This window comes from Myotis daubentonii, chromosome 5 (genome assembly GCF_963259705.1).
Source record: "Myotis daubentonii chromosome 5, mMyoDau2.1, whole genome shotgun sequence".
Classification (NCBI taxonomy): Eukaryota; Metazoa; Chordata; class Mammalia; order Chiroptera; family Vespertilionidae; genus Myotis; species Myotis daubentonii.
The window spans coordinates 35,502,292-35,521,402 of NC_081844.1; the positions used below are offsets into that span (position 1 = coordinate 35,502,292).

The window sequence follows — 19,111 nt, forward strand, 5'->3', positions numbered from 1 at the left end:
CTTCTTTTACAACACAACTCAATGGAGATCAGGATTCCCAAATATTTTCCAGCACCTCTTAGCCAGGGGCCATCTCTGAGAGATGCAAGTGCATGTGCAGCGTATTTACAACATATGCAGATATGTCTAAGGGCCTCTAAGAGTGCAGGTCACCGTCTGAACTTGGCAGAAGCAAGGTGTCATACCCCGGCATCACCACCCAAATGCCGCCTGGTGGTTCTCAAGTCTTTTTTTTCCCTGGACTGCCTTCTCCAGAAAAAGTGAAAAAATACTCACTTCACTGAGCATATACTGACCTTTTCTTCCCAGAGGACGCTCTGCCCAGCCTGGCTTTGGCTAGAAAACCCTCCAAGAGTAGCCAAGGGTATGAGCCAAAACTTTTATATCTCTCAAGTTATGTAACAGTCCCTGTTATACCATTTTTATTTTTTGAAATACATTTTTATTAGTTTCGGAGAGAAAGGGAGAGAGAGATAGAAACATCAATGATGGAAGACAACCATTGATCGGCTACCTCCTGCATGCCTCACACTGGGGATTGAACCCACAACCCGGGCATGTGCCCTGAACGGGAATCGAACTGTAACCTCCTGGTTCATAGGTCGATGCGCAACCACTGAGCCACACCATTTCTAAAATGTGTGGTGTGCATTTTAGAGTCAGGTACACAGCACTGAGCATGTTAGTGATTGATTCAATACCAACATTTCTAAATCAGCTATTCAGAGAACAACCATTTGGATTTTCAGAGCATTTAAATTCTTGTCTTTTTCTGAAGGCTTTTAAAAACTGGATTACACTGGTCAATGTGTAAGAGTTCAGACTACCCATAAAATTAAAGTGATAGGCTGTGTCAGGATGGACGGGGATCTCACAGGTTGCCCCCCTCCCATTCACGGGCTGGGATTCTAAGTGAGCACCCAGCCTTCCCGTTGCTGCGAGGAACAGATGGGACAGGATCATGGAAGGAAGAAATAAGGGGCCCGAAGAGCAGTGCTATTTTCCTGTTCCGGCAGATGGGCTATAGAAATAGGTCATCGATTGGTGACACCGAATTTTCTCCAGCAAATAATGAACGACCCCGATCAACAACTACTTTTGTGGGTTCGACCACCCAACAGTCTTCAATCAAGTGACAGAGGCCGCTCTGTTTGCACTGCCGGCAGGACGAGCGTGTGTTTCACAGCTCTGCCCAGGAACCAGCACACTTCCCCTTCCTTCACACCTCGCTCCCCATCGGCTTCCAAACCACCAGGGCCACGCGCGGCTCTCTGTTCCGCGCTCTGTCATGCATACACGCGTCTGCACTACATACGACTATTCTTAGCACAGGGCTCGGTGCATCGCTGGGGCTTAGGAAACTGTCTCTTCCTCACTGCAAGCCCGTTGAGGGCAGAGGCCACATCTTGCTCATCTCATCAGATGTATGATGTGAAGGAGCTGATATTCCAGAGAGCCCCAGATTCAAAAAAGAATGAGCTCTAAGAAGTCATCCTCGCTGCTTGCCCTAAAATGAAGACAGGTATCAAAAGCAAGGGGAGAGTTTTAGTGTTTCAACCCAGTACTGAGACGGGAGTGGTGCCTTAACAGCAAGTTGGGAATCCTAAATAAGGAAGCAGGCACAGGCAACACCAAGCTCACAGGCGTGTGTTGTGGGAGGCCGAGGGGTTTCCGGCACTGCTCTGTACATGCACCGGGGGAGGGGGAGTGCATATGCCCTGTGTACGTGTGGGTACGTGCGTGCATGGTGGTCAAACCTGATTTACACTGTGCTAAAACTATGTGAGCGTTCCAGAAGGGAGGGAGAGGGGCGGGGAAGGGGGCGGACGACTGCTGACTCGGCATTTTACCCAGAGGCTGCAGCAAGGAGGGAGCCAGGAGCTGAGTATCTCTGGGAACACAAGCCTCAAAGAATTAACAATTTTCTCGAGCAGTTTTCAGCATAAGCTTAGAAGAGACCCTCGCATTAACTCAAACCTCCCATGAGTAAATGCTTGAATGGCACTGGGGTTTACACCCATTATAATGCACACATTGGGGACCTTTCCTGTTTGCCCTGACCTCTCAGCAACTCAAGAAAATGTGGACGGACAGTATAATCTCCATGTTACAGCTCAGAAAACCGGTGTTTCTCGAGGAGGTCACCTGTTTGCTGAAGCTGGCAAGCACTGGCCCTGGCCGCTCTCCTGGCTGCTCCCTGGGCCTGTTCCCTCTTCCCCACAAGTGGAGGCCCAGCAGCAGGGCAGGGGCTCCGGACCGGGGTGCAGGGTCCAGGGCTCCGGAGGCACGGCCCTGACACCTTGGCATTGCCTTATCTGACCTTCACAACGCTGCAAGGAAGAAATGTTTCCTCGAGGTAGTGATAGGAAAGCAAAGCAAACGCTGGCAACAAAGAACTCTCCTAAAAATATAAAACGTGGAGAGGAGAATTTTAAAAGCCAAGCAATCTGCCGTGGCTGAGTGGTTGAGCGTCAACCTATCAACCAGGAGGTCACAATTCGATTCCCAGTCAGGGCACATGCCCGGGTTTCGGGCTCAATCCCAGTGTGGGGCGTGCAGGAGGCAGCCGATCCATGATTCTCTCACCACTGATGTTTCTATCTCTCTCTCCTTCTCCCTTCCTCTCTGAAATCAATAAAAATATATTTAAAATAATAATGATGATAATAATAAAAGCCTAATAATAATATATTTAAAATAATAATGATGATAATAATAAAAGCCTAATAATCCAGGAGCCCATTAGCCTAAGGCCCTGAGTGGCACACGTGCCAAAAAGGGAAGACTTTGTGGCCACGATGCCCAAGGGGCCAATCTTAAGACACAAGGAAAAGGCTTCCCATGTTCTCACTCCTTTGAGAAGGCAGAGAAATGCAGGCTTGGCTTCCTACACTCCTCTCATTTAAGTGGTTAAAATAGAGAAAGTATTTGGAACTCAACAGTCCTTTGCGTGAATAATGGCATTCCCCGATGGCACTGAATAAACAGACAGTGGGGCTTGTAAGGGGCGGATGGGGGTGGGGAGGGGTGAGAACCACCTGGTGACTTGCCTGGCTGGAGTCAACAGGTAATAACAAGACAGCGACACAGAGCGGCAGGTACTCCAGAAAGAGGTCACCTGGTCTGAGAGACAGGCCACGAGGGCGAGATCCAAAAGTAAAAATGAGAAACCACACTCGTGCAGAAAAGATCGGTCAACGAGAGACAGCTGGCCAGCAAACACAAGCAGGTAAGGGAAGGGCCCAGAGGTGCCCAGAGACCCCTCAGGAATCCCAGCCTCGCCCGGGAGCCTCGCCCGGGAGCCTCCGTCCCACATGTAAGTGGATAGTAAATAAGCTGTAATCTTGGAAATCATCAGGCACAAGATAAGAAGCATGTGTAGCTGGGATGACATTTGAAAACCTGAAAGAAGAGCTGGGAACCAGAATTTGTTCCAAGACCAGGATGGTGGGTGGGACAATGGGAGGAGATCTGCCTGGCCAGAAGGGAAGTCACCAGGCTTTTGCTGATCAACGTTTAACCCACCTTTCCCCTTTATTCCCACTCCCCGATTAACTGTACACGTTTTCCGTTACCATGGGGGTGTGGGGGGCCACTCCTCACTCCGTCACCATCTCCTGGAGTCAAGAGGTAATGAAAAGACAGAGACACAGAGCGGCAGGTACTCAAGGAAGACGGCACCTGGTCTGAGACGTCTCCTACAATCGGACCATTCTCCCCAGGACCAAAGGGAATGCCTCTCACCCCTCAGGTGCGCCGGGGCTGAGAGGAAAGAGAGGCTGGAAGGCACTAAAGTACTAAAACCGGCCCCTCAGAATGACCCCCAGCCTGTGCGGGAGAAGTGAAGCCCAGACCCCCTGAGGGAGCATCTCCAGGGAAGGAACAGAGCAGCCAGGCACCTCCCCCTGTGTGACCCCAACAGTCAGCCACCCTCCCAGAGCCTCCACGTCCCACCCCCACCTGGGAAAAATGAGAAGAGTGCCCAGCATTTGGAAGGAAAGCACGCTGTGTCCCTGCCCCGCCCGCCTGTCTTAGGTGGAGATCTGGGGAGCTAAGTCACACTACGGGCCACTCTGGCTGCTTGGTAGCCACTGTCAGGCTGGCGCCTGGGAATTGAGGTTGTAAAGGACATGTGACCAGAACCAGTAATACAACAACTGATTCTAAAGGAAACCAAGATGTTTACCATGGGTGAGCCACTCATTAATTAAAATCACAGCAAAACTGATTTGCAGCAAGATAAGGGAACTGAGAAACTCAACGCATTCCATTGAGGGGCCTGCTGGCCACGACGAACCAATCCCGGGGGTTCAGGGCTGAGTGTGTGCAACACCAAGCCCAGAGCCAGGACCTGCCGCCCATCTCCCACATGACCTAGCTCAGTGACGGCGAACCTATGACACGCATGTCAGAGGTGACACGCGAACTCATTTTTTGGGTTGATTTTTCTTTGTTAAATGGCATTTAAATATAGAAAATAAATATCAAAAATATAAGTCTTAGTTTTACTATGGTTGCAAATATCAAAAAATTTCTGTATCTGACACGGCACCAGAGTTAAGTTAGGGTTTTTCAAAATGCTGACACGCCGAGCTCAAAAGGTTCGCCATCACTGCCCTAGCTCCTCATTTCATCCCCAGCAGACACGTCCCAATCCTGTTCTTCTCTCCTGAGCCCAAATCTCAGCCTGGGTGCCCTGCCCAGGGTTGTCAAACCTCTCTGAGGCGGAGCCTGGCCAGCCTCTGTGACCGACCTCTCGTGCTGCTACAGACTCGGGTCCTGGTTCCGGGTGTGCTGTTCCAGGTGTGCTGGTTCCAGGTGTCCCGGATCCAGCCCCGGGCCACACCGGTACAGACCCACACAGGAAACAATTTTGCACCAACTCACCAGAAAGAGCACCAGGGAACACAAACACTGGCGTTTTAAAAAATCTGCTGATACTCAGCCCACATGGCAGGCTCTGCTGATGAACTGGAACGGAAGAGTTTAGAAGCCTAAGCCTCAGACCCTTAAAGAGCCTCAGGCCTCACTGAGCTCCCACCTGGGTCCTACCTCCAGCAGTTGCTGATAAAAGCACTTACTATCCTCCAGAGCGACATCCAGATGTTTGCGCTTTCGCATTAGACGAATGAATCAGAATCCGCTTCCTTCAGGAAAATGCAAACATCCAGCAATCGGACAGCGGGGCCTCACAGAAAGATGGTTTTCAGGATTCAGCTCGTCCAGTTAGATCCATGTGCATGTGAAAGTGTGAAGTGCCTGACGTACGCTAACCGAGTGGAAATGTGTTAGGAATTTTTTAAAAATCTGCTGGGTGACTGGGAGGAGCAGGGAGGCAGACACATTTCCCCCAGAAGAGACAAAATCAGCCAAAGTAGAGAGACTATAGACCCCATAAAGGAAGGTCTTTTACAGACACAGTGAAAAATGAGCCCCGTGGAGCGGGGAGGGGGCCTCGCCTAAGGCACAGCCCACGAAGGAGGTGCCCTTCTGTGGAGGCCACTTAGAGAACCTCCGCGCCCCAGTCATTGTGGGGACGAGGATGCGTTCAAAGATGGAACGGGGGTGGGGACACAGACTGACCGAGACGCTGCTCCTGTCTGAGCTCAAGATATCGGGGTGTCCACTCTCGGATGTTTCTCCTTAAGTGGCCAGGGTGGCAGCTCTGATCAGCGCGCTCACTGGTGAGGCTGTTCTAAGCCAAAGTGACAGAATAACGGTGGCTCCGTCACAGAGACCACGGCTCTCGCTCCTGCGGTCTGAGAGATGGGAGGGATGACACAGGCGCTCATAGGCCAAGACGCACAGGCCATGGCTGCCCAGCGCTGGTGAGTCCCTGCCTGCCACGAGGACGGTCGAGGAGGTGGCTCCGCATGACTCTCACCCACATCAGGCCGGCAGGCGGGCTGCACGCACACAGTTCAGGGCCAGCAGGAGACTGGAATCTTCTGAGGACAAAGGCAGTGGCATGTTCTCAAGCAACACAACCACATCTAACTGCTCATTAGAACGGCCACAGAGCGAGCGGACAAGGAGACGATGCAATCCCCAGCCTCCCAGAGACCTGGTTCCTTTGGGGATGTCCTAGCACCTGCCGCTTATCAAAGACGCACGTGCCAGTCACTGGCGAAGCATTTCAGACTTTTATCCTACGTCATCCCTCACAGTAGCATCATCATCTTCATTTTGCAGATGAGGAAACTGAGACCTAGGGGGGCTGAGTCATGTTCCCAGGGCCACACAGCTAGAAAGTGACAGAAGTGAGCTTAAATATGGCTGATTCCAAAAGATGATGCTCTTTCTTCTATATTCTACAGGAAAATTATGGATGCATCAACTAAGAAGCTAGACTGATGACCTCTTAAAGGCTCCTTGTTAGTAGAAACGTGAGTCACGCGGAGGTCAATGTGGCGGTGGTGGTTTGGGCACGGAAAGGAAATGAAACGGGCATCCAACAGCCAAGCACCAAGCGGGGGGCTCCCCCAGGAGCAGGGCTACGGTTATTCTTACCTCACACTTTCCCAAATATCTCAGGGCGGCCAAGGAGCCCTGACTTCCCAATCATGTGACCTTGGGCCAACTGCTTCACCTCCCTGTGCCTCAGTTTCCCCGCCTCTACAATGGGAAAGACAGCAGCTCCTGCTCCACCGGGTAACGTGAGGGTGTCGCCAGGCCGTGCGATTCCCTGTAACCGTGCCTTGGTTTGTAAGAGCCACCAAGCTCCTCTTCCTAGCGAGTCGACTCCTCGGAGAGAGGACCCCGGGGAAGAATGAAAAAGTGCCCCTCGGGTACTAGGCACCGTGCCGGGCACAGAGCGCGCGATAAATGTCAGCCAAAGACAAACCAAGAAAAAAGGCACCAAACTCTGCATAGTGATGAGCCAAACCTAAGGAATGACTACAGGGGAGACTCTGTGTAAGTGGAGGGGAAACCAGCCAGTAAAATTTAACACTGACAAGGGCAGTGCAATACATTTAAGGAAAAAAAAAAATCGAAATCACGAAGAGCTCTGTGGCAACGGTCAGAATCCAGGAAAGGGACCTCTACGCCACCGTAGATCAGACTGCCATCCTATCCATCCTATCTGGCCACAGGGGCCAAAACCAACAAACAGACAATCACTGTGTCCGGCACCACTGCAAAAGTACTGAAAACGAAAAGCAGCACACTGCCGCCCACCCCGGTAAAATCAGAGCACTCTCCACCCTGGGAGCACCGGACGCCTGCCCAAACCATAAAAGTAAGTTGTAAAAACAGAACAGTCACCGAAATGGGCTGTGGGAGGGGGAGGGCATGCCAGAGCCGCCAGAGAGATCCAGGCCAGCAGAGTCCTGTGAGAATCTAGCAAATGGGAGAGATAAGGTGGGGCGCTAACTCCGTCACCAAATCCTGAAATGACAGAGGAGGGAGCGCCTGCTCACACCCTCGGGAGACCAGAAGAGGAGACTCTCGCCTCCGTACCCCAGAAGCAGGCAATATAAACGCATGCCTGGGTTTGGGCAATTGCTTGAATGCAACGCTGGGGTTCCCCAGGGGTCAGATCCAGAACTATCGTCATTCGCAGCTGTGTGAGGGATCTGAAGACGGAATGCACGGGAAGTCACGAAGGCTGCACGAGGGTTCTGCCTCTCGCCGGCTCGGTGACCGGGGGCAGCAGCGCGTGCCCTTCAAGAGGGGCACAGCCAAGCCCTCCCTTGGCGTGTGTTTGGCCTGATACGAAGCATTTTTATGTTTTCCAGGAGTTCTCAGAGATCTAGAGATGATGCCAAGAAGTGTAAATCCAGAGACACACGCTATCCATCTGCCCATCAAATGAAACTGTTCAAGTATTCGACAGTGTTTTAGATTTTTTTTTTATTTCTAAGAACACTAAAATGCTCCCCAACACCTCGCCCTGGGCTTGAGCACTGAAGGGTAAGGCACCCCGAATTCTACAGCGGCACAGAGAGGGAACGCAGATGTGTTGAAGGTCTCCGGCTAGGGAGTGAACTGGGCTTAGAATTTACCACGCAGTCCACAACGGGCTGCCCGTCCACCCTGCAATCCCTCTGCACGCAACCACAACCAACATGCAGGCCAAAGTCCTCCGAGGGACCAGACAGAAGTAACTATGGGGCCCAACCCTTCTAGGCCACCAGTGCTAACTCCTGGGGGGGAGGGCACACACCTAGCACACGCTAAATCCTGCACTAGCCTTAGGAAACAATTGCTTCATTCTGAGCATGCTTCCAGTGTGGCCTGGCCTACATGAAGTCTAAGCGAGGCACTCACCTTGCCATGCGTCTGTCTTCATTAGGATTTAAAATTCAAGTGCCCTACGACACAGCAACTCCCCTTTCTCGGTGTCTACTCAAGAGAAACACTCACCTGTGTTCCCAAGAGGCAAGTGCAGCCAAGTTGACTGTAACATTTGTAACAGCAGAGGATTTAGACATAACCTTACATGTCCACCAGTTAGAGCAGCGGTTCTCAACCTGTGGGTTGCGACCCCTTTGACGACCCTTTCACGGGGTCGCCTAAGACCATCGGAAAACACATACATAATTACATATTGTTTTTGTGATTAATCACTATGCTTTAATTATGTTCAATTTGTAACAATGAAAATACATCCTGCATATCAGATATTTACATGACGATTCATAACAGAAGCAAAATGACAGTTATGAAGTAGCCACGAAAATAATTTTATGGTTGGGGGTCACCACATGAGGAGCTGTACTAAAGGGTCGCGGCGCCAGGAAGGTTGAGAACCGCTGAGTTGGAGGAAGGCTGAACAACAGTGTCGCCTTCTGGTTCCAAGAAAGGAGTTACCCAGAATCAAGAAGACCTACCTAAGGGTCCGAAGCAATCACCAAGAGGTGCCCCTGTGGGGCGGGGCGGGGCGGGGGGGACAGGACGCGCCGTGCAAAGCACGTCTCTTTTTTAAAGCTCCATGGGTATAACTGCAAGTATGTAAAGCATTTGAAAAATACCAGCAAACCTGAAACAGCGGCTGACCTCTGGGGAAGGGCTGGATGAGGAGTGGTTGTCAAGGAAGATTCCGTTTGCTCCGGAAGGTTTGCCTTGTTTTCCTGTGAAGAAGGTGTTTGTTCATTTACTCGCTGTGTAACAAAATGTCATTTAACTTTAAAAAAAGAAACTGACCCTGTCCAATACATTTCAGTAATATGTCTGGGGCACATGCTTCCCCAGGAGGCTGACAGCTCAGCAGTGCAAAGCATGCAGGCTTTGCAACACGGATCTTGTTTCAATATGACAAGCCCAACTCTGTAACTTATGTGCTAGTTCAAGGAAGAGGCAGGGAAAAGGGAGAAAGTGTGTTGGGGGCTTCTGGGTAATCCAAGGGGATGTCCTAGGAATCATTCCAATTCTCTGGCTGAGGATTCCAGCTCTCCAACACAACAAACACACACACACTCACACACACACACACACACACACACACACACACTCACACACACACGCCAATAATGGCAGCCCTCGCCCAATCACACTTGTTCCTCACATTAATCTGGATCCTGTGGACACTGAGAAAAATTTGAATACCCCATTAGACAGGCTCCAAAATATTCCTGACTCACCAGGACTACCGAACCATATAGGGTACTGATTTTTTGTTGTTTTTGTTGTTAATCCTCACCGGAACATACTTTTCCCCTTGATTTTTAGAAAGAGTGGAAGGAAGGGAGGAAGGGGGAGAAGGGGAGGGAGAGGGAGAGAGAAACAGCTATATGAGAGAGACATATCGATTGGTTGCCTCCCCCATGGACCCTGCCTAAGGCTGGGGATCGAACCCACAGCCGTTAGGTCCACAGGCCGATGCTCTAACCACTAAGCAAACCGGCCAGGGCATAGGATACTGATTTTTAAGCACACACACTCCCTCCATCTCTTCAAAGCACTCTGTATCAAGTCCCCAGAAAAACAAAATTTGAATCTTAAGAACCTAATTGGCAAAACTAACCTGAGGTGATAGAAATCAGAGCTGTGGTCCTTCTGATGGGGTGTGTGTGGGGGGAGGGGGGGTAATCTAGAAATAGTCACAAGGAACATTTCTGGAGTGATGAAAATGTTCTGTCTCGAAATGCATTTGTCAAAACTGATTAACCAGCACACTTAAGATCTGAGCATTCCACTGTATGCAAATTATACCCCAATTTAAAAAAAAAAAAATAGAGCTACTGAAACGCTGTTTCTCTGCCAGCTGCAGCAGAACTTTGAGCTGCCCTATCAGACTTCTGAAATCCCTGTTATGCTATGTAAAGAGCACAGAGCACCATGGCGACAGTGGCCATAAAAATAGATAACAAGATTAAAATGGATAGAGGACACATGAATTTAAGAACGGCGCACCAGGAGCAATTCATTTTCAGCAGCAGAAGAAAAATAGAAAGAGGAGAGGGAGCTTCTCATCCCCCCTGCACTTTGAAAAACAGCCGCCCGAGTGTGGTTGTTTTTCCGAAAAGTGTTTTCATGACTTCCCAATACTCAAAGGACAAAACGGGCTGAGAACTGTTATTATTCCTCATTGTATTTTGCTTTAAAAAATATTTTTAAAGCACAGGGTAGTGTACGATTTTCCCATATCCACTCTATGTGGCCCAGGGATCCAATTCATAGCAATTCCACAAGCAGAGCTGATGTGCCATACACTGTGTGGGGCCCCAATGATACTGAGATAAAGGAAAACTGGGCCCTTTGTCACCAAGGCACAGGTTTCCAACTTAAGTTCTAAATGACCAAGTCCTGCCTGTATTTTTATATGCCTCTAAACCTGTCACTCCCTAAGCTGTGCACCCCAAAACTACTTTACTCCATGTGAACAGAGAGCACTTTCTTGCCAAATACTGATTTTTTTTCAAATGCTAAAGTGTGAGCCTGGATCACGTGGAGACAGAAATCATCTTGTGATGCTCTCCGAAGCTGAGATAAGCCTCTATTCTCTCTGCAGAGCTCTCTAAGAAATATTTGCTATGTGATTTTGCCCTGGCAGTGCCCGCACCAGCAAAAAAGGTAATCCAAAAATACAAGGAAGGAAATCTAAACATGTTAAATAATCAGGGTGGGTTCTAAATCAACCATAAATTTCAGTAAACTTTAGGCAATATTAAACTAATCAAATGTTCTACATGTAAGCTATAAATAATAAAAATGAAAAATTTTTAGCTTAAACCACAAATTTATTGTCTGATATAAAGTATATACATGCACATACACACACACACACACACACACACTGGGAAATCCCACACAAAAAGTTCCTTTAAATGTATCCATCTCTTTTCCTCTTTGTCACTAAACCTACAGAGCAATCCTAAGGCTCGGTCTCTTCCCAGGTATCAGGATGGCATTTACAGGGCTATGCCTGGTGATATAAATCTGTGGTGTTGGACATTGAAAGGAGATGGTCAAGGGCACTCCCAGGTCCCCAAAAGCCAAGCAGAGCACCCATCATTCAATTGAAGGGCCCCACCTTGGTTCATTCATTTTCCTGCCAGAACTGGCCGATACACACAATATTAGTCTTTAATGTATCCATCTATTTTATTTATTATTATTTTCCATTTCTACCCAAGCCCCAACCTTTTCGCTTTCCTAAAGACCAAATTCCATTTTCAGCAGCCCTGTGCCCACAAACTGAGTCCTGCCCCGTCTTGGAATAGTTCTCGAAAGTGACTGTAGAAGGGTCTCTCGAGAATGCTGGGACCCATTTATAAACATTTTTAAAAGAACTGACATGATGCTATTGACTCAGATACTATGCAACTACAGCTAGAGCCCCTCATCCATATTCCCATTCAGCTGTGACAAATCACCTAATGACCTGACCCTAAAGATTGGAAAGGATTTTGGAGGTCGGCCTAATTCGTGTCCTTCTCTTCTACAGTATTTTTACTCAATATCATTCAACCCAACTTGGATTCCTCCAATAATGAGAAGTTCACTCTTCTATGGGCAAACATTTCCATTGCTGGGCAGCTCTGTCAGCTGGAAAACGCTGTTTCACATTGAACTGAAACCTGCCCTCCTATGCCGGGGTCAAACCCCAGCAGGTCCAGGGGTCCCCAAAGGTGTGGACGGAGTCGGCGAAGAAGGAAGGGCACGGAGACAGCGTTCAGTTGATCAGCAACCTAGCCAGGATCTCTAGCCCGGATCTCCAGAGAGGTTCTGCTTCGGATTTCCAGCGAGGTTCTGTAGCCATGTTCCCTCGCTAGGTTCTCCAGCCAGGTTCTGTCCAGGCTCTCCAGTCAGGTTCAGTGTCCAGGTTCCAGTCAGGTTCTCCTGCCAATCTCTGTAGTCAGGTTCAGTCCAGGATCCCTTGCCATGTTCTCCCGCTATGCTCTGTCTCTAGGCTCCGAGGCCAGTCCCTCTCCAGGATCCTCCGGCATGCTCTCGCCAGCGAAGTTCTTCTGTCTCTAGAGAACGTTCTGTGTAGGTTCTGTGCCTAGGCTCTGTCTCTCTTGGTCCTGTCTTCCAAGCCTTGTGTCCTTAGTTCTGTGTTCTGAGTTCTGAGTGTTTCTGTCTTGTTACAACTGTATTTATACCAGTTGATTCAATCCTATCAATCTCTATTACAAAGGTTAGGGCGTTTCTTATCTCCATTCCAGGGAGAAAAGATTATGTAGTTTAAGCATGATTGTTCGTAGTTAAAGGGATTAATTACCCGCCTGGCACTTAGTTGAGGGGTTTTATTCCCTCCCTAACTTCAGGGGAAAATCCCTACCTGGGGATTCAACCTTTCTCGGAGAGGTGACCTTGGTTAAAACACAGCGCCAAGAAGGTGAGCAAACATATTAAGAACCGTATGCCATATATGCCAGGTCCCTTGAAACAGCAAGGATGGACCGGCTCCCGGCACTCCTAGTCGTTGGAGTTCAAAGGAACCTTAAAGCTCATCAACTTCAGTGTCATCATTCTACAGATGAGGAATCTGAAGCTATAGAGGATCAAACCATTGTTCTATCCATCGGTCAAATTCCAACAGCAGGAGCAGACATGAGCAAGTCTACCCTTTCCTATGCTTGATGACCATGGAAATACTTGAAAGCTCGATCACATGCCCACCCCATGAGTACACTCCAGTCATTCCTGATTCTACACCAGCCCGGTCGCCTTCCTGTGGATAGTCTTGCTGGTTCGTGTTTCTTTTAAATCATGGCCCCCAGGGGGTCCAAATGTCACATGACCAGCAGAGGTTATTAAAACTAGATCCCTTGATTGGATGGATGGATGAATTCCTGATCCAGTTGAGAACTGGATTCAACTTGTAAACGCCTCCTCCCACTGAGGGCTCACATTAATCTCACAAACATAAAACTATCTCAAAACTTTTTCCCCTCATGATCTGCCCCTTCTCAGCATGTGTGGAGTGCTACCAGGGTTACACCGTGCCTGTCTGTTCACCTGTGGGTCTGCCCCTTTCAATTTGATTATCAATTTCAGGTCAAGAACTGTCTTATTTTGTGACTCCAGTGCCTCATCCGGTGTGTGACACAAAGCAGGTAGGGACAGCCCAGCAGCCGTGGCTCAGTGGTTGAGAATTAACTTATGAACCAGGAGGTCACTGTTTGATTCTCAGTCAAGGTACATGCCTGGAATGCGAGCTTGATCCCCAGTGTGGGGCGTGCAGGAGGCAGCCGATCAGTGATTCTCTCTCATCACTGATGTTTCTCTCTCTCTCTCCTACTCCCTTCCTCTCTGAAGTCATTTAAAAAATATATTTAAAAACAAAAAAACAAAGCAGGTAGGTACTCAAGGTATGTCACTGAATGAACCATCTACTTTTCCCCATCCTGTCCTTGAACAACAAAATGTTTTTAAAATAGCAGTGTTCAAGAGAAAGAAAAGACAAACCAGACTAGGAGAAAATATGTGCAAAAGATACAGCTGGTGAAGGACTATTAGCCATAATATACAAAGAACTCTTAAAACGATAATAAGAAAACAAACAACTTGATTAAAAAATTGGCCAAAGACCTTAACAGACACCTCACCAAAGAAGACCTACAGATGGCAAAAAAAAAAAAAAAAGTACATGAAAAGATGTCATCACATGTCATTAGGGAAATGCAAATTAAAAGAAGATACCACTAAACACCTGTTAGGATGACCAAAATCCAGAACACTGACACCACCAAATGCTGGTGAGGATGTGAAGCACCAGAAACTCTCATTCACTGTTGGTAGGAACACAAAATGGTACAGCCTCTTCGGAAGACAGTTTGGCAGTTTCTTATAAAACTAGACATACTCTTACCATATAATCCAGCAACAGCACTTGCTGGTATTTACTCAAAAATTTGGAAACTTATGTCCACGCAAAAACCTGCACCCAGATGTTCATAGTAGCTTTATTCATAATTGCAAAAACTTGGAAGTAACCAAGATGTCCTTTAGTAGGTAAATTTAGGATAAACTGCAGTACATACAGGCAACGGAATATTATTCAGCACTAAAAAAGCCATGAGAAGCAACGAAGGAAGCTTAAATGCGTATTACTAAGTGAAAGAAGCCAAACTGAAAAGGCTGCATACTCTGTAATCCCAACTATGTAACACTGTGGAAAAGCAAAACTGTCCAGACAGTAAAAAAGGTCAGTGGTTGCTAGGGGTTTGGGGTGATGTTGGCATGAACAGGCAGAGCACAGAGGTTTTTAGGGCAGTGAAAGCACTCCATCTATATATATTAAAGCCTAAGCAACCGAACGACCGGTTGACTGGTCGCTATGACGCACACTGACCACCAGGGGACAGACGCTCAACGCACAGGATCAGGCTCCCTCCTGTCTGGATGGGGCCTGCAGGGATCAGGCTCCCTCCTGTCTGGATAGGCCTGCAGGGATCGGGCCTGCGGGGATTGGGCCAAAAACAGCTATCTGACATCCCCCGAGGGGTCCCAGATTATGAGAGGGTGCAGGCCAGGCCAAGGAACCCCACCGGTACACAAATCTGTGCACCGGGCCTCTAGTGGGATACTAAAATGGTGGATACATTTTATTTCATACTAGAGGCCTGGTGCACAAATTCGTGCATGGGTGGGATCCCTCGGCCTGGCCGGCGATTGAGGCCTATCAGGGGGCCAGCAGGCCAGAGGGAGGGACCGCAGGAGGTTGGCTGGCCAGCCTCCCCCCCATCAAGGCCCCGGGGAGGCGCCGTAGGAGGTTGGCTGTGGGAGCACACTAACCACCAGGGGGCAGCTCCTGCATTGAGCGCCTGCCCCCTGGTGGTCAATGCACGTCATTGTGACTGGTTGACTGGTCATTCTGGTCGTAATGGTTGCTTAGGCTTTTACATATATAGATATTTGTCCAAACTCAGAATATATAACACCAAGAGTGAACCCTAATGTAAACTATGGAGGTAAAGTGATAGTGATGTGTCAATGTTGGTTCATCGATTGTAACAAATGTCACTCTGGTGGGGGATGTTGGTAATGTGGGAAGCTGTCTCTACATGCGTGGGTGCAGGGGGTTTTATGGAAAATCTTCCTTTTAATTTTGCTGTGAATCTAAAATTGCTCTAAAAAATAAAGTGTATTTATTTATTTATTTATTTAATATATTTTATTGATTTTTTACAGAGAGGAAGGGAGAGGGATAGAGAGTTAGAAACATCGATGAGAGAGAAACATCGATCAGCTGCTTCCTGCACACTCCCTACTGGGGATGTGCCCACAACCAAGGTACATGCCCTTGACCAGAATCGAACCTGGGACCCTTGAGTCCGCAGGCCGACGCTCCATCCACTGAGCCAAACCAGTTAGGGCAAAGTGTATTTAAATAAAACTAGGGGCCCGGTGCACGAAATTCGTGCACTGGGTGTGTGTGGGGGGGGGCGGGGAGTGTCCCTCAGCCCAGCCTGCCCCCTCTCACATACTGGGAGCCCTCAGGCGTTGACCCCCATCACCCTCCAATCGCAGGATCGGCCCCTTGCCCAGGCCTGACGCCTCTGACAGAGGGCAGGGGACCCTCATTTCCCCCCATCACTGGTTCTGCCCCCAGCCCAGGCCTGATGCCTCCGCCAGAGGTGTCAGGCTTGGACAGGGGACCCCCATCTCCCCCCGATCACTGGCTCTGGCCCCCGCCCAGGCCTGAGGCCTCTGGCCCAGGAATCATGCCTGGGCAGGGGACCCCCATCTCCCTCTGATCGCTTGCTCCACCCCCCACCCAAGCCTGACGCCTCTGACCCAGGCTTCAGGCCTGGGCAAGGGGACCATCATATCCCCCCAATCCCCGGCTCAGGCCCCGCCCAGGCCTGATGCCTCGGCCAGAGGAGTTGACCCTCATCACCCTCCGATGACCAATCACCGGATCGGCCCCTTGACCAGGCCTGAGGCCCCCGGCAGAGGTGTCAGGCCTGGGCAGGGGACCCCCAGCTCCCCGCGGTTGCAGGCTCCGCCCCTGCCCAGGCCTAACGCCTCTGGCCTAGGCGTCTGGCCCGGGCAGCGGGGACCCGCAGCTGCAGCGGCCCCGCGATCGTGGGCTCCGCTTTAGGCCCAGGCAAGGGACCCCTAGCTCCCGGGACTGCCAGCTTCAATCGTGCCCAGCTCTCATCGCTGGCTCCACCCCTACTTCCTGCTATCACTGGCCAGGGCGGCACAGGCGCCTGATTCTCCAATCATGGCTGGGGGGCAGGGCAAAGGCGGCCCCAGGTCCGCCTTTGCCCTGCCCCCCAGCTCTTAGCTCCCCCCTGGGTTTCTGATCACTGTCAGTGGCAGGGGGCTTCTTCCTGCTTTCCCTTTTGCCTCCCTGCATTGTGCCTACATATGCAAATTAACCGCCATCTTGTTGGCAGTTAACTGCCAATCATAGTTGGCAGTTAATTTGCATATAGCCCTGATTAGCCAATGAAAAGGGTATCGTCGTACGCCAATTACCATTTTTCTCTTTTATTAGTAGGGATATATATGGTACTGTTTCTTCCACTGTGATACACATACATTATAAAAACACAAATAATAAATTTTAAATGTCAAGAAAGAGTGTCGCCGAAACCGGTTTGGCTCAGTGGATAGAGCGTCGGCCTGCGGACTGAAGGGTCCCAGGTTCGATTCCGGTCAGGGGCATGTACCTGGGTTGCGGGCACATCCCCAGTGGGAGATGTGCAGGAGGCAGCTGATGGATGTTTCTCTCTCATCGATGTTTCTAGCTCTCTATCTCTCTCCCTTCCTCTCTGTAAAAAATCAATAAAATATATTTTAAGAAAAAAAAAAAAAAAAAAAAGAAAGAGTGTCACTCAACTTGATCCTTCAAGAAGCAACCAGTATTCTTTCAGTATTAAAATTAGTAATTTCCTCCCAGTCATTTTCTATATACTTTTGTTTCTTTAATATTTGAAATCATAGTGCAGATGCACTTTAAGTTTTAACAGAAACTTGTCCATGTTACTTTAAAATTATTCCTAACCATTATTTTTAATGCCCATAATATCCTATTATATCCCATATAATAAAAAAGTAATATGCAAATCGACCGAATGGTGAAATGACCAGTCACTATGATGTGCACTGACCACCAGGGGGAAGATACTCAACGCAGGAGCTGCCCCCTGGTGGTCAGTATGCTCCCATAGCGGGAGAGCCGCTCAGCCAGAAGCCCTGAAGCCAGGCTCGCGGCTGGCAAGTGCAGCGGTGGTGGCAGGAGCCTCTCCCACCTCCACGGCAGCACTAAGGATGTCCGACTGATGGCTTAGCCCCATCCCCTGAGGGCTGAAGGGACCCCCACCCCACCCTCCCACCCCCCCGCCGAGTGCACAAATCTTGTGCACCGGCCGAGTCTCTAGTTGTATTATAAAGACACATTCACTTATAGATTGCTTCCAACCCACTCATACCATTGGCTATTTAGGTTATTTCCAATTTTTCACAATAGTTTATTTAAAAAAAACTCTGAATAATCTCTGTGCATAAAACAGCATCTACATTTTGGATATGGTCTCAGGTATATCTCCAGGATTATCTGACCAGAACGTATGAACATCTCGACACATTACCATTCAAATTTTAAAAACTAAATCAGACTTTTCATGTATCTCTTACTGAATTTCTTTTTTAAATTTGGGCCTCATTCTGGGTGATTTTGAACGTGGACTTACTACTAAATAAGCAATCCCTCCCACCTCTGTGTCTTCATCCACGCATTGGAAAAATGGGGAGCAGCTCAAGACCAATAATAGAATCCTATGGCACTTGCTTTCAGACCCCCTTCCAGGCTGACTCGGTGCCACTATTTAACTGTTTTTGCCTATTAATAACACGATCAAAATAAATTAATAACACCATCCAGCTCACATTCTACCATCATATTTTAAGAAACTGTTAAATATTTTCCTACAAAGCCAAAGTATACCAAAGCTGCTACATCATTTCTCTGATCTAGTAACCGAACCATCATACAAAACAGGCAATGGGTTTCATTTCATCCCATTCGGCGGACTCCTGATTATCCTAGCATCCTCAGGCCACACATTTTTAAGCAAAAAGCACTTCCGTTTCAACTTTTTTTTAAGGTTACAAAAGCAGTATTTTAAAATAATCAGATTGTGCAACCTGTAAAAAACAAACAACAACAAAAGGTGGCTTTTGCTCAGTTCCCCTTACCTGTATCTCACCTGGGGCGGCATAACAAGTGGCTATGGACTCCCAGGGTAAACCAAACTGCCTCAGGACCACAGAGACCTGAACTTACTTCAGCTGGTCCTAAAAGCAGCCTAGTTTTCCAGAAATTGTTTGCATTAACACCATATTCATTATGAACCTCTGGATCCTGGAGGCCTACCCCCTGGGGATGTCCTAGGACAGCGGTTCTCAACCTGTGGGTCCCAACCCCTTTGGGGGTTGAACGACCCTTTCACAGGGGTCGCCTAAGACCATCGGAAAACACATATATAACTACATATTGTTTTTGGGATTAATCACTATGCTTTATGTTCAATTTGTAACAATGAAAATACATCCTGCATATCAGATATTTACATGACGATTCATAACAGTAGCAACATTACAGTTATGAAGTAGCAACGAACATAATTTTATGGTTGGGGGTCACCATAACATGAGGACCTGTATTAAAGGGTCGCAGCATTCGGAAGGTTGAGAACCACTGTCCTAG

General features: G+C 48.7%; 1 protein-coding gene across 6 annotated transcripts in view; it reads right to left on the reverse strand.

Moving 5' to 3' along the window:
• Positions 1–19,111, reverse strand: part of ZNF395 (zinc finger protein 395) — a 44,927-nt gene that overhangs the window by 20,958 nt on the left and 4,858 nt on the right. For 2 of the 6 annotated variants that reach the window (XM_059697559.1, XM_059697555.1), the window contains exon 2: positions 8,984–9,074. The exons of 3 other annotated variants lie outside the window; for them this stretch is intronic. The gene's annotated coding sequence lies outside the window, so the exon portion shown is untranslated. The remainder of the gene's footprint in view (positions 1–8,983; positions 9,075–19,111) is intronic. One more of the 6 variants, XM_059697556.1, reaches the window with a different exon arrangement.